General features: G+C 45.7%; 1 protein-coding gene across 6 annotated transcripts in view; it reads left to right on the top strand.

Moving 5' to 3' along the window:
• LOC100743710 (AF4/FMR2 family member 4) overlaps positions 1 to 17366 on the top strand; it is a 174031-nt gene that overhangs the window by 34982 nt on the left and 121683 nt on the right. The window lies entirely within an intron of this gene.

Genomic DNA, 17366 nt, shown 5'->3' with positions numbered 1-17366 from the left:
ATAGCGCGAGGGTAATGTTGGGAATCGGCAGGTCGCGATGAAATCGACGTTTATCGCGTTTATTAAATTAGCTGTTTAACAGGGTTAATCGAGCTGGGTAATTAACATACAACAATATCGATAATAAACCTGTTAGAAGAGAAGCTGGGGATTCTGAGTCGATGGCCGCGACACAGGCAACGCATATACCGTATTTTCCTTGTAGAACAAATTTACGGTGTAAAAGCCTGGCCTGGCGCGCTCGCGTCGCCTGTACCTTCCAACGAAAAGACTCGCGGGGAATTCGTAAACGCTTCGATCGAATGAATGCCACTCGATTTCGAAGGGAATTGCAGATTCTTGGAACAGGCGTTTGCAAGTTTCTGATCTGTGTAATATCCGCGTAATTAGGGCTACTCGAACATTGTGGATGTCAGCGTTATTATTAGCGAGTACAATGGGAGGAAACGCTTAGAGTACCGTTAATAATTGATCATTTTCAAGTAGAACGGGGCCTTTTGTTTGTCGATCCGAAGCATTGTACCCGAGACACTGATTCACTGGGATAAAATCCGTCTTATTCGACGCGGTTGTACGCACGTTGCTCGCTGTACTCGTTCCTCTGTCCGCTTCGGTATATCTTCACGCGTGACACACGCGCACAATGCTCGTGTAACAACGATAGAGCTCTTTCGTACGGTCGTCAGACGATCTCCTTCCACCTCGATTTCCTATGTTCTACGACCTTCTCGATCTCCTCCTCCCCATAGTCGACGATAAAGGCTGTGGCTGACAAGACATTCTGATAAACGGAACCTCGTTCATCCGCCTCGTCGTTGCCCTCGTCGTTGCCCTCGTCGTTTGCAATTTCGGAAACTGAAAGCTACCGGTTGCCTATTCTGCTTAGATACACCTCGAGGGGTATTACCATCACTCGAATGACAATCGGATTACGCATCGACGAGAACGAATCGATCCGACGAACCTTGGTTCGTTGTCCTTTGCTCGACGATTTGTCCATTGTAGTTTTTCGGTCGATCAACCTTTGATTAGTTTTACACGACTATTGTCTGCTCGGACCAAACTAGGAACACAAAGCAACGATATGTACGCGTTTTCAGAATAAAATTTCCCATTTAGTATTGCTACGGTACGAAAAGAAAAATACGGTAATTTCCATTGCAGAGTTACTGTGCAACTATAGAAAACTAGCTGTACGAGTTTGCCAATGCATTCGAACGCTTGTAGACACCTTTTATGGATGTATCGCGTGTATTATACGAAACATATCGAAATTTCATTAGCGCCGTTACGAGACTCGACAATTACGATTATACCGGTAAACTTTGAAATTGGAAAATGTACGTAGAAATTGTTACTAGAATTAATATATCACTGTAACTCTTACAGATGGCTGTTTTAATCGGATTTAGATCTAGATTTAGATTTCGATTTCATTTAGATTGCACGGATACGCGATATTCCTATCGGTGAATTACGTTGACTATTATTTTTCATACGAAATCAACGGATGTCTTCATACTTACGAATATGATCGTACGTATCTAAAAACTAACCAAATAGTACACCTGCTTGTACACTGTTAAAAAACAAAACAAAACAAAGTAAAAGAAACAAGAGCAGTTTGAGAGTCAGAGAGTTGAGCATTGGTGTTTCTCTTAGTTTCCACGTTTAAGGATGAAATGCTGCAGGAATCGCGTGAAAAATTGCTAAAAATCTTCGAGAACGTGATCGAGTAATCCACGATGTGATTCGCGAGGAAGATACTAGGTATAGTGGTGGGTAAGATACGAGGTGGCTGGTATTATTCATGGATATTTCCCGAGGAAACGGAGCAATTCCGTTACCATTCCAGTAAACAAAGACCGTGAAAGGTTTACGATGCTTGTACGCGTGCACGATGAATCTATAATGGAACGGCGGCCAAAGTGGACGATTTTTCCCTCTTTCGCGCGTGGGAGAGAGTAAACGTAAGGGGAAGAGCAGCGATGGAAAGAGCAACGGGAGGAAGATAGACGTTGAAGATGAAAGGTTGAAGACGCGCCGGTTGTACCCTATATCGATTTCACCGAGTATTACACACCATACCGATTATATTTTATTTAGTCGAACCAGTCGCCGAACGACTATAGTCTCTCCATACCGTCCAAGGGAATACTTTTTATTTTCTCTCGTGTTTTTATTTCTCGAGTGTCCCTTTGTTTCTCGGACTACTCGATACTGCAAGACACTTTCCACTTTATTATTATCGTACATCGATGCGTAGGATCGTTCCTCGGATGTTCGACGAGAACCCTGTTAAACGCGTTTCTCCATCTCTGTAATGAATGTATCAACGAGCTCCCCATTGAGAAGGATCCAAGAGCCCGCAGAAGGTGTCGTGATTTCAGCTTTTCCTTTACGATCGCGAGAACGGTGTTACACGTAGGTCGTGTTTCGCGTGGGTAGAAATGGGGTGAAAAACGCCTCTTAAATCTGACCGTGATAAACGGAAACATAGGGTTTCGCGGCGTAAGCTGGTCGTTTTGCACGGTGAAGTTGCGAACATCGTGGCCCGTACCCTTTTCCCCGTCTTCTTATTTCCATTCTTCTCGATCGAGACGAACATACTGAGAAACAGGTAGCCGCTATCAAGCGTAGGTGGCTCGTTACACGTGGGTAGATCTTGGATCAGAGTCGATTCCAGTAGTCGCCGATACATTTGATCCTAGTAAAACGAAGCGTTGTGAATGAGGAGAAGAACAAGCGTAACCTTTAAGTCAAACGTAGTTGAAACGGTTCCAAGGCTGGTAGAATAGGTTGCAGCAGGGTGGTCTATCGTTGGTTGGACGTTTTCGAGAGCGCCACCGAAATCATCCTGCTCTCTATGGCCACGGCTTGCGTGAAATCGATATTACTCCATTTCATCGGCGAAACCCCTTGTTCTCTGATAGAGCCTGCTTCTCTCTCTCGCCCTCTCTCCCTCTCCCTCTCTACTGGCTTTTTGCGAGCTACACTTCAGCGCCTGATCGTAATTATCGTCCCTTGTCATTATCGATCGAGCTACTAATTAATGTGGTTTAAATTTGTCGACGCCTATCGCGAGAAATAACGATGCTCCGCCCGATTGACGGCTTCGAAACGCGTTTGTCACTGGGATTTTGATCCGACCGATACGGATACCGGTAATTATTTCGTCGAATGGATTGGTTGGTCGGTAGTGTCGTAAGCGATAGAAATGGGACGTTTATCCATTGAAAATACAAAGTGGACGACGCGTGCGTCTGAACTATTCCAAACGACGTACGCGTGACTTAGCCGATAACGACAGTGGATCGTCGTTCGTTTCGCGATATCGTCGAGGATCGTATCCTTGTTCGTCGATCGTTAGCCAGATTTAAGCTGGCGGGATCTTTCGCGATTTCTAAGATCTCTCTTCGGAGACATCTTATCCCAGTTCATTTACCTTCTGACCAGAAGTACCGTTGGCCGAGGCTGGGGAGCGGCTGGAGGAAGGGTATAATCGAGAATCGCGAAGGACGCCTCGGGAAGCGGGATTAGAATCTCGCCACCCTATTCCAGAGCGACGAAGTTGGATAGGAAAGGGGAAAGCCAGTAGAGAAACTCGACGTCCGTTCGAGAACGTCGTCGACGAGGGAGACCGACCGTGCCCGCTGCACGCCTGAAATATTTTCATAGCAATCTTCTCCGTCGATTAACCGCCGTCTGTGGCGTTGCTAGCCCGGAATCGTTTATTTATTAAACCTAACTGCCGGTTTACCATATTTCCAAGTAGTTACCATCTGACATGGTTCCAGTTTTTACGTTTTCTTGTCTCTCCCCTCTTTTTTTAAATTATTCATAATTAAAAATGTACGAAGAAGAAGTAGTTACCGCAAGATAGGGTTATTTAAGTCGATAAGATGTTCGAGACAAGCTAAGTAATTTGCCTTGTAATTCGATTATTATCGATTTTTAAGCGACTACGTTTGAAGACAGAAGGCCGACTCGTTGCTGGCGCAGTGATAAGCAACGAGATACACGATGTACAGTTCGATGGCCATAGTTTTATCCGGGGATATAACTTCTACGTACTTATCAAAAGCAAAGAAATTCAAGTAAGAAAGAAGTTCTCTGTCGTAGTTGTCATAAGTAATTCAGTTAGCGTATCTATATCGTTTCATGCCTGAACGACGTTTGTTCTTCGTTTTATCAACTCTTACGTACATAATACGTGCTCGTTGTCTCAAATCGTACACAGGGTTGATCGAATCGCTGTCTCGTTAATGCGTTTTCTTCCAAAGTACACGATACCTTCTCGTTCTTTCGTTGCTATAATAAGTATAAAGGACCAACGACTGATCGTAATACACGGCAAGTTTGATTATCCCGTGCAAAGTTCAAGATTGAATTTTAAAATGTTCGAACGATTTAAATAACTGCATCTTAGTTCGTCGAATAGGTTTAAACTTACAAATAAAAGTTAGATCAATGTTCAATCGAGCGCCTTTGAAACTAAAAACTCGGATAATTGTTTGACATGATCGCCTGTCGATTCCTTTGACCGGCTCGACGAGGTTCTGGGGACTATGGTTCGCGATAAAGCTAGGAGAGACGCTCTTCAACGAGATTTTCCTTTTTCCCTATCCCGTTGGATTTTTCTCTCCGACTTTGGAAAGAGGCCTGCGATGTGACAAGTCTCGTTATCCTTTTGTACCGTAGCCGTTTCGTGCGATGCGATGCATAATGTTTTAATTGGATCGGTTGTTTAATTCGAACTACGATTGATACTTAGGGGATGGTTCAGCTGACGCGACGTGTTCGCCGCGTTCTATCAGCGTGTGTCTCGTTCGAAGGATACGAAAAAGAGGCGATGGAAAAAGAGAAATGATAAAAAAAGAAGGGAAAACGTGCTCGTATCGCTTTTCCATTCGCGGATGCTTATTTTTCGCGTGTCACGCGCGTGTCCCTGTGCCAGGACAGATGGACGCGAAAAAGGGAGACGAGGAAATGTTTATCGAATCATGTTTTCCCTTTGTCTCGATAACAGCGTCGTTCATGCGACGATCAAGCGTATTTGCTTTGCCGCGAACGATCGTTCCAGCGTTCTAAAAAAGAGTATAGATTTCCGTGAAAGTTGAATTTTCATTGTTAAAAATTTACTCGTCCGACGTCTTGTTTTGTAATTGTAAATTGGTTTGCTTCGTTTCCTTCGACGATATTATGTTTTATGTTAACGGAGATCGCGAAGAAAATTCCGATCGAAAACGATGTATCGTATCACGACTGAATCTGTTTTTCCGATTGTCGCTGACTGGATTTACACGAGAAACAGCTCGGAGAATCCTGACAGTGTCGATCGTTCGCACACCGTTAGTACGACTCCTCCGATACATCGTATTAACCCTACTGGGTCTTTTCAGTCATCTCCGATTCGATTGTATTTCTTTAACGTTGAAAAACATCAGAGTGTGGAAAGAAATACGAAGAAATTCCGATCGTTACGAGTGATCTCCCTCTTTAATGTTACGATAAACATCTCCTTTAAACGTTACAAACTCTTCTTATTTGCTAAAATAAGAGCATCGTCGAGATATTAAATAGAATTGAAATACAAAGCATGAAACGCAGAGACTCGTATTTTATCTTTTGTAGCTTTCTTTTTTATTCGCGTATCTTGTTGTACCTTCGCGTATCTTGTTGTACCTATTATTTATTACGTTTATCAAAATCGAACTACAATTACTCTCATTAAACCGTTCGACGTATCAATGGATGAAATTGTTGAATGGTCGCTGGAACTGCCGTTTGTATTTACGATACGTTTATTCTATTTAATCACCTCATTCAGATATCGAAGCGAATACCATCGATTGTCCAACGGATGCGCTCGATGGGAGTGAGAAAATTTTTGCTGCTTCCGCGATCGAGCAAAATCCTCGATGATCTCGTTCGGCTCTTCTTGCTTTTGCCTTGTTAATCGGCATCGATTATCGTGATCGTCGGGTAAAGGCTTACGATTTTCATTTTTATACTTACACCGCGTTTTTGTGCTCGTCGGGCATCTTCTACGAGGTAAACGTCGACCGTGCTTCAACAAGGACTGATTTCCGATTATCCGTGGAACATTGTTGCTCTCCGTGGCGAGCAAAGTCATCGACTTAATCGCTCGTTTCGATCCTGCAATCTTTGCGCGGTAGCTGCAGAACAGCAGCGGTACTTTTCCCAGGAAATTGATCGCGAGTCGTTCCGCAGCTGCCGTCGATGCTCGTAAACGAGCGGTTTGCTTTGCTCGCCGGGCTAATTCGATCGTTGGCAATTTACATGGTGTTGGAGGTTGGAGACGCGCTGGCATCTTCCACGGAGATGGCGCCGCTCGATTTCCTCGTAAGTGAAAATTAACCGCAAGAGCGTCGAATTTTAAGCATCCCGAGGTTGTAATTCCCTCTGTCACGCGATCCGTGCAGACCTATGTGTATCATAGTGGTAGAAGTTGAAGGTCACCGTGTTTCGGTTCCGCGTGTCTTACGTTTTCGTATACGTCGAACGATCGTAATTATCCTTTACCTGTACTTACCGGCTCTACGTAATTGCCGTTCGCCCGCGTACAGAACAATTATTTTATGATGTCGTAATTAAATTCTTATCCGTGCAACAGAATCCGATCGCGTGTGCGCGTTCGATGGATGGGATAAGTCGTTGCCTGCTGCAGGCGCCCGTCGACTCTCGTACACTAGCGTTCGAACGTGTTCGAGCACTTGTTTATCCTTCGCCAGAATGTTAATGGTAGATCGTACGAGAAAAATACAAGTTCATTTTCCACTATTCTACGTTTCTTCTGTTACTCGGTGGCTAAAAAGCAGCGTATTAACGCGTAATAACTGATAAACGTTATAGTCTAATAGCCTTGGTTTAATTTAATTAACAAGAGCCTACGTAACTAACATTTTGTTATCGACATTTTGTAAACGCGCAAGAGAATGATAAACGTACATGGTCAATGGCGAATACATCTCGGCAGATATCTTAGATTTACGATAATTGTATAGAAAATGTAGCAAGTCATGCGTATAATTACTAATTTGTCATTTATTTCTACGCTTTGCTAAACATATCTCATATGTGTTTCTGTCTGTACGTTACTGATCAAAGTGTTCTCTCTTACTTGCGAATGGTAGCGTACGTAGAAGCGTAGAACGTAGCGACATGTCGGAGAATATAATTAGTAGATTAACGGGTATAATTACGGTTGTGCCACGGCTCGCTTGAAACCAAGATCCGACTTTTTCCCTCCTCGATGTAAGACAGAAGAGACGCGCGTTCGCTGGAAACTTGTCAGCTCGTACGCGCTACGAGATAGTCGAAAACGTGTAACTGGCAGTATAGTATAATAGTTACATGTCGGAGTAGCGTCGGAATAGGGTTGTGGGCGTTTGATAAATCTTCATTGGACTTAGCCATCGTTATGGTATAACCAAGGTATGGTTTATTAACACGAGTATGGATACTACAGACTTGACAATCAACCGCGGCGATTAGGCACTCGCGACACTAGTGATAATGGTCTTAGGTTCGATAACGAATCCGCGGTCAACGGGATGATAGATGTACATGCTCACAAAATCTAAGTCGGACTCTGTGTTAAAACGTGGAATATCCACCGAGCGTACAGACACTACGTCACTCGCTAATACGACCTCACGAGAGAATGACTTTCCGTCTCGATGATACCACAGAGGAAAACTATGATGGGGTGTGTCTAAGGACACGAGATCATCGTAAGGGAAATTGACGTTGCTGTTAATAGGTCAATCTGAGACAAAAACTGCTTATCCGTTTAAAGAACCTCAATTAACAAAATCGTACGATTTACAGCGGGTCCTCAGGCTAGCTGAACTTGTGCTGTGTAGGTGCATCGACATCTGGTAATCATTTTGCCCGCAGGAACCGTTGAAACCTTTACTGTCGAGTATCTCTACGGGTATTTCTTTTAACGAGGGCCATACTATCATTCCACGCCTTTGTTAGACGAAGCGCCCGTCCCGTTGACCGCGGCTACGTTCGGCGATTGATGGTTGCCTTGAGCCCAAGCTCATTATCACAAATCTCAAATAAATACAAATTGGGTAGAATGACGGCAAATTGTTTAATTACAGCTGCAAACTTTAATTACAATTTTACGGATTTTCCCGAAGTTCCAGAGGGATGGTCTCCGGTGTCCTTTCGTCTCCGACATACATATAGGAGACAGAGAGTGAGTATGAGAGAGAGAAAGAGAGAGAGGGAGAACGAGAGGAAAAAAGCGCGGCAAAGATCGACGCAAAATCACGGTGTACGCATGCGTCTCTACATAATTTCGCATCGGCGGGGAAGAACGCCAAAAGGCAATTGTATGAACTCGTTCTGCTTGCACTTGGCGATATTACGCTACAAGACAGGCGGACAGGAGGCCAAAAGGACGGGATAGAGAGCGAGGAGGTGGGACGAAGGGACGTGGAAAGTAAGAAGCAACCCAAAATGAAGGGGAGGTTAACGTCCGGCCGTTGCGTTGGTCCATTGAAAGCAGCGAGATCGTATCGTGGCGAAATTTTTCGGAAGGGGGCCGGTACACTGGCCCCCGATGCTGTTCGTTTTAGCTTTCGCGATGATTCACGGAGACTGACCGGCTTGTTGGTTGTTGGCCGGCCGCATCGGGACCAGGTAGAAAAGCTGTCGTCTAGTTGAACGATGTCTTTCATAGCCGGCTCAGTTGGTCGAAATTGGGTGGTCCCTTTTCAAGATCGTAACTCTCGATCCTCTACGTTTCGTCGTCGCGCATGGCGTACTCGAGATCCGTTAATTGGTTCGCGCGCCCTCGTGTCGAAAAGAATTTTCCAGCTCCAGCGACGGCCCGCTTAAACGCCTCGTTATTCAGAGATTGTTTTTGCCGAGATTTATCTGTTTCGATCTTTTCGCTTAGCGCTCAGGTAACGCTCGTGGCCATTGAACGTCCAGAAAGGGTAGCGACTCGAGCGACCTTCGTTTTTATAATGTTAGCAAACACCTGGTATAATCGTCGGTAGCACGCGGTCGAATATTTGCCCGGGAATCGATACACTACGCTCGACCTTTCCGTTCGTTTCCACACGAGCGTAGCCGAGAGGTTGTGACTAAAACGAGGAAAGAAAAGAGCCTACGCTGTGGGACCTCGAGTTCGATCGCGATAGAATCGTCGTTTCTGTTCCACGAATTTTTCCTCCCATCTTTTCGTTCTGGTTGCGTTGTTCGCCACCGTTTATTCGATATTTCCCGCCGTTAGGGAATTTTGCCAACGATCCCCGTTCCACGTCCGTAACTATTCGATTCGTGGTCGTCAACGGCGAACGATATAGCCTCGTAGAGGCAGTCTAATGGGAATATGGAAACGCCTAGGATGGCGGAATAGCAATCGAAAGGGAAACAGAAGGGAAGACGTAGGCGGAAATGGAGCGTTCCACAGGCGCAACAGTTTGGCCGTACGAAACTTATCGCGGCTACTTGAGTTTTCTCGATCGGTTCGAAGTAGGAGAAGATACGGGTTGAGTAAAAACGAGTAGTAAAACGGTTTAGGACCTATCCTAGCGTTGGTTGACCGTATAGGGTCACGCACGCCGCGAAAAATACACGATGCTCGCGCCGACCGATCGCCCACATGGAAACCTGTTTCCTCCTCGGTATTAACGATACTTTCAACGAGACGCTCAATCCGAACGGTTAATAGCGGTTGCCTTAATTGCCTTCGACCGAGCAATTAGATAATTCTTTATCTCTGTTTAATAGGAGTCGCGATCTCCTCGTTCCAAACATCGTAAAATTTTCTCTTTTCCTCTTTCCTTCCTCGTGTTGCTAAATTTTAGCAGTTTACGGACGCCTAAATTTTCACCATCGTTTTCGTCCAACGCTTGTTATACGCGTTCCTGTCGAACCCTCAAGCCGAAGTTACACGAGCGTTCTCGATCGACGTTGCGTTGCGTGGCCTGCGTTGTAGAAATACACTCACACACGGGTGCATTTAGGCGTTGTGTAGGTGTGTTTCTACAATGCGGACCACGCAACGTAGCGTCGGTCCAACGCTGGTATTACCCGGCCCTGACTCAACTTTGGACTTGTAAACCCCCTTAACACCCTGTTGTTCTCTTTAACTGCGAAGTACTAGGGTCGTTTGTCGACGATCAGAAAGAGACTGCCTCGGCCGGTCAGGCTATATTTCTTTGTTGAAAACGTTCGTTCCGTCTCGTAAATTAAGTTTTCGAGAAGCTGATCGCAACGAATGGTCATGGTTATCCGGATTTTTCTACCGAGATTAGTCATGACTTGGACGGATTATCTTTGTGAGCAGAGCGATGTCAGGCATTGTAACCGCACGTACTCCACTTGGCAAACCGTCGACTCGGCAAACAGATCGCAATACGATCACCCAGCCGTTAAGCCAGCTCCACGACGCTTTCTTCCACTAATTTCATCCTCGGCTCGCGTCTCACTGTCTAGGCATACAGTTCGGTTGCACTTCTCGTCACGCGGTTCTATAGTGGTCGTTGCCGAATTCCTGACGTCGAACGTGCTTAAATCGTCTCGAACCGATGGCACACTGGCTGAAAATTGGCCCGGTGCCCGGCTGCTTGGACGATAATCCGCGTGAAAAATCACCAAGAGGTAACAGCGTCGATTTCTCGAGTGCCGATCGCTCGTTAAGTAGCCAGAGTACAGGGGCAACTGCGTGGAACGATGTTCGCGTGGCACGTGTAAGCGCAACGAGTACACTTAAGTATAAAACGAAGCTCCTTGCAACAACTCGTGCCTCGGAAATGATATCCAGTCGATAACACGTTACGCGCCGTTATAAATATGCGAGCGAGGCGTCGTTACGCGCGTGCGTGTGCCGATAACGCGCGCGATAATACCGAGTGTTCGTAAATAACCAAACAGAGAAATCTCTAATGCTAACGATATACCTAACTATGTAAGTACGTAATGTTTGAAAGTTGCGGCTACTGCGGAGTGACTCGTACGTCGAGGGTGCGTATAATTGCTAATGTTTTCGTGGCGTTTGTTAGAAACGGACGAGTGTTTGGCTCGCGTGTTCTCGCGCGGTAATTCTTAGCTTCGTTTGTAGAACTAATAACTTTGCTCTGTATGGTGCAGTCGAGCCTCGGTAATTCCGATCTCGAGGGACCCAGCTTCTTCGAATTACGGAGATTTTTTCTCGACTCTCTCGAGTTATTCGAGTAGCGAAGGTTTAACATACGAGAACGACCGAAATAGACGTTTTACGAAGACTAATGCTTTTATAATTGTAACAGCTCGGGGAAAATTAAATTTCATTTTTACAGATCGATCATTTATTTGTAATAACGAATGAGAGTTTACGTATAACTCTGGTGTGAAGGACACGCGTGTAGTGTAAAGGTTAGAAACATATAGTGGGTGTAGGTTGAGATACGACCTTTCGTTATAAAGTATAGATACGCATACATACACATTACTTGTTGAAGCAACGGTAATCAAACTACGACTTATAGAGGTTAGGCTTCTTTGGATTCGAGTTATCGAGGTAACGTAATACACGTAGACACGTGGCAAATAATTCAAGATAAAGTAAGTTTATGTCCCGATTTATAGAGATTTTCACTGCGAAACGGAAGTGCATGAATAGAATCGCGCTCTTATAGATATTTTCGAGTTACACAGGTTCGAGTCGTCGAGGTTCGACCGTATCGTGTTTTCGCTGGACGACGAATTTGTCACGTAAACTTAAGGATAGCTTGATGAAATAAAATAGCCGAGTCGTAACACAAGTACTGTCTTTATTTTCTGGAACAGCACAGGTTTACACTGATCGGAGAGATGTTCACTGTTCCAGGGTTTTGTCTATTTCTCTCTAGGTGTTCTCGTCTCATCCGGCCTCTAATATGAATCGACGTTACAAATTCAACGTGACGTTTCTTCGTGAATTATCATCGATCCTCGACTAGTCGAGAACACGAAGACGGTCGCGCGTGGACGAACACACGGAATGTTCGCGCGTGTTGCGTAATCGCGATGTAAAAACGACGAGTCAGATGATCCCGTTGTCTGGGACGCTGTGACACTAGCTGCAACGCTAATTCGCTTGAAAGAAAGTTCAAGGAAACGAGTCTCGATTGTCTCTTTGTTCCGTGCTGGAGAATGTCAAGAATTTGTTAATGAATGCTCGACGTCTAAAATAGCTCGCGTCCCGCGGAAAGATGGTGATCGGTGTGCACGATGCACCTGTGCAAATACGACTGAACATTGTCTGGATGTAATCGAGGAAACAGAGAGTCTCTCTTCGCGCATGGAATCGTCGATTCATCGCCACCGATAAACCATCTCATCTCTGTACAGGATGTTCCGCGTAACGCGATACAGTCGTCTAGATGCCAAACGTGCGAGAATACGTCGAAGATTTTTTCATGCGACGTTACGTTTTCGAATAAGACGAAAATATAGAAGAAATCTTTTTCGTACAACGTTTTGTTTTCGAGGAAATTAAAAAAGGTTTATCAAAAGTACGCGTACACCGATGCACAATCCTCGATTAAAGGACATTTAAACTTTGTTTTTTCGACCATTCGCGGGGAGACGCAATCGCGAAGAGAGACGTCAACGGGAGTCGTAAATTTCCGTTACGATTATAATAATCGACACCACGAGTTGATCGATCCCCTGATTTCCGTTAAAATAATAGGGGTGATTCAGTTAGTATAACACTGTGATTCACAGGGTGAATGTAAGGTTTTTATTTCCAACACTTACGAGGTACACTGTTGAGTAAGTATAAATCGTAGATGACAATTTGTCGCATGAAGATAAGATAGATATGCACAATAGAGCAAGGCTCTTATAGTTGAATTTAGTATGTTAGTGTTAGCACTAGAGGATACTTAATAGTGGAAGTGAATGTTCGGTAATCCCGAGAACCGACTTAGATAGATGATGCGAGTTAGACTTTTCGTGCGTTGTAGAATAAGTAAAGTTGACTTTTCTAGCGGTGTAGGAGAAGTAAAGTACAGTGACGATGCTGTGTCGAAGGAAAGCTAGCGATGGGTGTGTCTAGCGCGCGGGACCATTGGATTTGTTCATGATATTTTTGGTTAGAAAAGCGAGGGCAGTATACATTGCTTCTGATTGGATAAACGAAGGTTGGTGGACCAGGAAGGGTCTTAGCCGCCCTCGATAGAAAGTTGCTAGTGGGAAGCATCGTACGTGAGAAAAATTGACTTTCCCGTGTCAAGCCCTAATAGACGATAATCTTTAGAAAGTGATTTAGAAACAAAGATAGTTGTTCGATCCGAAGGACCTTAGCTAGCAAATTAATGAGATTAAGATGGGTCCTTAAGACGATTGAAGAGGTACGCAGTAAGGATGAGCGGACATCTGGTTCCCGTCTGGCCCTCGTTGTATGGCGTGGTCTAGGTACAGGGTCGCCCGACGTAACAAACTTTATCTTCTCGAAATCGAGGTATTAAATGGAGAAATTCTACTCTACGTTTTCCACTTTATCTTCGTACGTAGGAGCAATCTCTAGTGGTACTGCTGGGTGGTAGATGGTATTGCGTTCAACGCGCACCTTGTATAATTTTGTGATTCGTGTTCGTCACCAGACAGACGATTCTTCCTTTTTTCGTCGCCGATACGAGTTTACCGTTAACAGAGTGAAAGTTGTTTACTGTTCAACATCGACTCGGTAAGTCGGATGTGGATAATACAGTACGTTGTTATTCGTTCCGCTATTATCGGGGGAAAATCGAAGAGAGTTTCACGGGAGTGACACGATCGACGATTTCTTGGTCTTGGAAAAAAAGAATCAGAGCGGTGAACGGTAGTCAGTCGCCTTTCGGTTTCGACCGGTCGAGTACATCGTGAGTCAGCGTGGAGTAATCGGTGACCGTTCATTCGATAACGCACGTTTCGTTCCGTTGCACGGGATTTCATGCCCCTTCCTCGCTGAATATCGACTTCGCACGCGAACACCGAGATCTCTTCCGTTCGCGTTACCTTCGGCCATCCTTTTCTGCTTCTCGGCTGAAAAAGGTAGAAGAAGGACGGACAAGCGCGCCCGCTATGGAGTAGTAGGTCATCGAGAGATTCTATATCCTCGCCGAAAATGATGGCGGCGGACAGGAAATGGGCTGACGTGAAAAAGGAAAAGAAGAGAGGAGAACCTGCTGGTGGTTCCCTTTGCCGTGTGCCACCTCCGCCCCCGGTTCTCACGGGCTACCTTGGTTCGCGTTAGTTATTACCTGACATTACCCTACGGTTTTCCTTTGAACCGTGAACGCTGTTCCCTGAATTTCATCAAAGCGGTGTCTCCCTCCTTTGAGAGTTGCCAATGCGGTATCGTCGAAAGCCACTCCTCGTCTGCAGTCCTCCCGTCTCCGGGGTCGATAGCGCGCGTATTTCGCGTGCCGCGAAATCTTCCGTCCGTATCGCTCGCTGATGTACTTAAGCATAATCGCAGATTATACTGCCCCTCTTTCTTTTTCTCTTCTTTGCTTTCGGTTTAACGCCATAGACGCAAGAGTTGGTTGGAACGAGCAGAGCGACCAGAAGTGATTTTCAGCTAGATTCTAGCCGTTAGAGCGGAAGACGCGCGCGAGGTCTCATCGCGGGTCCGTAGAAATGAGAACTGGCGGAGTTTTATGAAGCAAGAGACCGAGAAGAGGAGACTCGCGGTGTTATCTGGGCCAATGGAACGCAACCTCGTGCGGTTCTCCTGTTCCCTCGTCGACATCGGATCGGTAAAATGCTGCTGTGCATTTGAGCTGCGCGAAAATCTCCTCGGTTATCTCGTGTAAAATAATTGGACAAGTTTAAGGCAATTACACCGCTGCTGCCTTCTATTTCTCGTCTTATTATCGGCGTTCTTTCGCGCGAATCGCGCTCCTCTGAGTCTCTCGTTCGACCCTTTCGTGGTATTGGGCCGGCTTACGAGGTAACGTCGAGCGAACTACACCCTCGAGGTCTAATTATAAAACGCGGGCGGAGAGGCGCCAGCCTCAAAGTATCAACGTTCGTGTCATCTATGCCGGATTAAAATATCCTCCAGTTGTTTTCGAAAAGTTTTCGAGAGTGTTTGTTTCTCGCGTGGCTGTTCGTAAAGGCTGGAAAAGGTGAACGGAACGTGGATAAATGGCGTATCGAACAGATTGGCGCGACGAATGGTTCTTCCAGCGCATCGAACACGCTTCGTCGAATTAACTGGCTGAATTCAAGGTCGGTCGGTGCGCCGCGATCGTCCAAGAAACATCGAGGCTCGCAAACCGGAGAAAGAAAACGCGAATCGTCCCGTCAGCGAGCCGACGATAAAAATAATTCACTGACTAACATCTAGGCTTCGACGACTATTATTATCACGTATCTCTTAGCCGAACGTAGAACGCCGAAAAGAAATACTACGACGACAGGAGAAATGTCGAACGACACCGGTTCGATCGTAGCGAAAGCGAAGAGAAAAAGAGAAGCGATTTCTTAAAAAGCGCGACGACCGCCTGTCGGTATTTCTATTTTCGACACGGTCCAACCTCTTCTCTATCGAACGTCGCGTTCTCGGTATTCCATTTATTCCATCTATTCCAATGAAACGTCCTCGCTCAGTCAAAACGATCGAGACGCGTGTATACGCTATATACGCACGGTAAATCGCACGTATACACGCATAGAGACATTATCTTTCGTTTTCCACGCAGTTGCTACGTTTATTCCGGGAGCTTGATTTCCGCGAAATCGTCAACGACGAGCACGATCGTCTCGCGTGGTTGCGTATTCTGGAGAACCATGATTTCGCTGACATCCGCGACGACCGCCCGCCGCGTTGCATTCGCTCGAATTTCACGGACTTCCGAGACGCGGCGGCCTCGTGCAATCCGAAGAGACGCGTTCCACGATCGCGCCAAGTCTCTCCGTTTTCGGATACTCTGTCCGCTGACTGACCGAATTTTTTTTTTTATCTACTGCTCTCTCTTTCTTTCCCTCTCTGTCTCTTGATTAACAGTTGTTTCATCGTCTTCGTCGAAATTGTAACGTCGTCTTATTCGCCCGGTGATGGAGCAGACGTGTATAAAAAAAGAAAGGTCGAAAGTATAAACCGAGTAGATCCGTCGAGTAGTCGGAAGACGAAAGAAAGAAGAGAAAGGGGGTAGTATATAGAGAGTCGATGAGTCGGGGAAAAACAAACACGTCTCCTCGTATTCTTTTTCTTTTTCGTCTTTTTCTGGTTGAAGCGTGGTGGTGTAGTATCCCCGTCCGTTTGAAAAACAACGTGGTCGGTCGTGTCGTAGGTCAGTGTAGCCAACCAGTCGATCGAGTGGAGCGTTCGATTGTCAGCGACGCTTGTCGAAGCTGAGTCGCGGAACCATTGGGATTACGCCCCGATACGGCAATTTAGCGGCGTGATTGACAGACGCCAGTTTCTGATGGCTATAGTCTGACCTGGTAGTCGGAACTTGAGGAACGCCGACAACGAGTTAATTCGGCCGATGCGTTTCCACGATAACCCAGATTCCTCGACTGTCCCAACTGGCTCGCAGACTTCTCTCGTTAATTACTCCGTACGGAGGCGACCGCGGTTATTGCACTATTTACACGCAATCGAGGGTGTCGCGGGGGCGGAGGCGGTCATCGAGGCTGATTAAATTAAATTTAAAATCCCACCGTTTCGCGATATTATTTTAAACGACGGAAGCCAGATGGGCGTGTGCTGTGGGGAACGTGTGTGGCATACGGGCGTGTAAAAGGGATTTCGAAACGAGCCGATAAAAATTCTCATAAAGGTTCCGCTCGCTGCTTTCCATACGCGTGGCTTTTGTGCCGTAAAACCTATCGGAAATTAATATGCCAATTTCCTCCGAAAACCGGCTTGGCACGAGTTCACCCCCGTAGCCGGGGTCGCCCGTTGTAACGCCCTTTGTTCGAAAATTAGTCAAATGTGTGGGAACGCCTGTTTCGAATGTCAAAGAGATTTAAACGCGATACGTACATACCTTGACCAGTCTCGTGAATCGTTGCTCGGTCGCAGGTAAACTTTAAATTATGATCGCATCCGCACGAGTTAATACCACTGAAAAGATTTGCACGCTCGGGCGTAGGATTTTATTTTTTTTGAGAATGTCAAACGTGACGCGTGTCTACTACGTGACGATGTACTAGTCGCGCTTGTAACGTATCAACTCCGCGTAACGATCTCTCGTTTTAGAGGTAAAATTTTTTGACGTACGACGACTCGACGCGTAATCGTCGCGGCAGTGAATCAGAAACGATAGAAGACGGTACAGACGACGGGTATCGCGATCTCGTTTCCATTCGGTGGGCTTTAAAAAAAAAAAAAAAAAAAAAAAAAAAAGAAAAAAAAA

The sequence above is a fragment of the Bombus impatiens genome, unplaced genomic scaffold (assembly GCF_000188095.3).
Source record: "Bombus impatiens unplaced genomic scaffold, BIMP_2.2 scf_0463, whole genome shotgun sequence".
Classification (NCBI taxonomy): domain Eukaryota; kingdom Metazoa; phylum Arthropoda; class Insecta; order Hymenoptera; family Apidae; genus Bombus; species Bombus impatiens.
The sequence above is the reverse complement of the archived record's forward strand: the minus strand, read 5'-3'. Positions and strand labels throughout refer to the sequence as shown.